The sequence below is a fragment of the Panicum virgatum genome, chromosome 3K (assembly GCF_016808335.1).
Source record: "Panicum virgatum strain AP13 chromosome 3K, P.virgatum_v5, whole genome shotgun sequence".
Lineage (NCBI taxonomy): Eukaryota > Viridiplantae > Streptophyta > Magnoliopsida > Poales > Poaceae > Panicum > Panicum virgatum.
This window is the reverse complement of record NC_053138.1, coordinates 50,385,469-50,387,751: the sequence shown is the minus strand read 5'-3', so window position 1 is coordinate 50,387,751 and position 2,283 is coordinate 50,385,469. Positions and strand designations below refer to the sequence as shown.

At 54.5% G+C, this 2,283-nt stretch overlaps 1 pseudogene; it reads right to left on the bottom strand.

Annotated features, from left to right (window-relative positions):
* Positions 1-205: 205 nt before the first annotated feature.
* LOC120699480 lies at positions 206-840 on the bottom strand (annotated as a pseudogene).
* Positions 841-2,283: the final 1,443 nt, after the last annotated feature.

The window sequence follows — 2,283 nt, the reverse complement described above, 5'->3', positions numbered from 1 at the left end:
CCCATCTCTATTTCAAAAAAGTAAGGAAAAAAAAAGAAAAAAAATCACCAACGGCTGGGTGGAGCTGCTCGCCGCCACGGAGACCCTCGCCGGCCGGAAGTTGCTCGCTTGCCGCGGAGACGTGGAGGGCGCTCGCCAGCCAGAGCGCGCCGAGCAGGAACGCGGCGAGCACGGCCAGCACGCGCCGAGCAGGAACAGATCACCATTACAGCAAGCTGCATCAGGGCAAAATAAACTAGCAGGTTCCTGGCACTACGAACACAACCACAACGATACTAGTACTAATAACATGCCACCAGAAGGAACCCAAGAGAAGCACAGATCCTACAAGCAGACAGCACGAGGAGGGATCGACAACGGCGAGGAAGGCGGTGGGGCCCGCTCAGGCCCTCTCGCCCCTGATGCGGCGCGCGAGCTGGATGTCCTTGGGCATGATGGTGACGCGCTTGGCGTGGATGGCGCAGAGGTTGGTGTCCTCGAAGAGCCCGACGAGGTAGGCCTCGGCGGCCTCCTGCAGCGCGGCGACGGCGGAGGACTGGAAGCGGAGGTCGGTCTTGAAGTCCTGCGCGATCTCGCGGACGAGGCGCTAGAAGGGGAGCTTGCGGATGAGCAGCTCCGTGCTCTTCTGGTACTTGCGGATCTCGCGGAGCGCGACGGTGCCGGGGCGGAAGCGGTGGGGCTTCTTCATGCCGCTCGTCGCCGGGGCCGACTTGCGCGCCGCCTTGGTCGCCAGCTGCTTCCGCGGGGCCTTGCCGCCCGTCGACTTGCGCGCCGTCTGCTTCGTGCGGGCCATCGGGGCTCGGCGGGCGCTGAGGACGGCGAGCCGGCGGCGAAAGGGAAAGGCAGAGCTCGTCCTACACCTCCGTGCGCCCCGGCGAGGCGAGGAAAGGCAGAGGAGGCCGGGGAGGATGCCGGCCACAGATCCCCGCGCGCAGCACCAATGGCGCGGATCCGGCCCCCGCCGCTCTGGCCGGATCCAGCCACCGCTGCTGAAGCTCCTGCAAGCCGCGCCATGCGGGAGAAGGAGAAATGAGAGGAGAAAGGAGAAATGAGAGGGGTAGAGAGACGCGCGAGAGAGATGAGGACGGCCTGCACTCGGAAATATCCAGACGCGCGAGGACATCGGTACCGGGTGGTTGTTTCCACCGGTGCTCATTCTCAAACATTTGGTACCGGTTCGTTTTATCACCCTGTGGAGAAACAGCTCTGGCACCGGGTCGTACCACTACCCGGTGCCATTGATGCATCGTCCATTTGGTACCGGGTCATGGCTTTAACCGGTGCCTTTGTTAGTGCATTGGCACCGGTTTGTGTCGTGGCGTGTCTTGCCAGCGCTCAGCGCAGGCCAAGAGTACCGGTTATTATTGCAGCCGGTGCTGATACCTCACATTAGTACCGGTTCAAACAATAAGTGGTACTTTTAGCCTGAATCTTTGGCCTGTTTTCTAGTAGTGAATCAGTCCATTCTCTGCTCTATACGCGCACATAACCACAATGCATCAACCATTTTGCTCTATATTTTCAAGTGGGCGCGGCGTAGCGTGCAATTTACCTGGTATATATACACATAGATAGCATGAGATGACCACCAAGAAGTTGAAATAGAGCGCACATCGTTACGAAGTAGCAACAAACACCAACAAATTGTCAGTTTTCTCTATTTGCTGCTATTGCATGTGTAAATATACTATATATAGACATAGTCAATAGGCTTGGGAGACTTCAGGAGATGTCAACAAGATGAGCCTACTGCGGATCACCATCCAAAGGCTGGGGCTGTACCATGTAGGGGTTCCTGTAAACCTTGTGTGGTCGAACTTGGATAAGCTCTATGTTCCACGGCTGTTATGGCACATTTTCTTAGCAGCGCGTGCAGCCCTAGTCGCAAACAGCATGAGCGCACACACAACAGAGAGGCACCGCACGCAATGGAAAACGACGCAGAGAGCATGCTGCCGATAAGGAGAATCGCAGACTCAGTAAGGCTGTCATCAGAGGGCTGGATGAGGCTGAGCATGGTGTTTGTTTTTTTTTCCTCAAATTTTCCTTTTTTCTATTCTTGTAATGCCAGTTCAACATTTTTGTCAAACCAATCAACATTTGAAGATACTAATTCAGCAGTTTCGAAAAGCAAATTAAACATTTTATTTAGAAATGTTGAAGTATATATAGTATATAACAAATGTTAAATGGTATGCACTACAAGAACTGACACAATTATTGAGAGGTGTTTGCCGGTGGTTGACCGGAGCCTACATTATTGTTTATGCACTTTTCAGATTA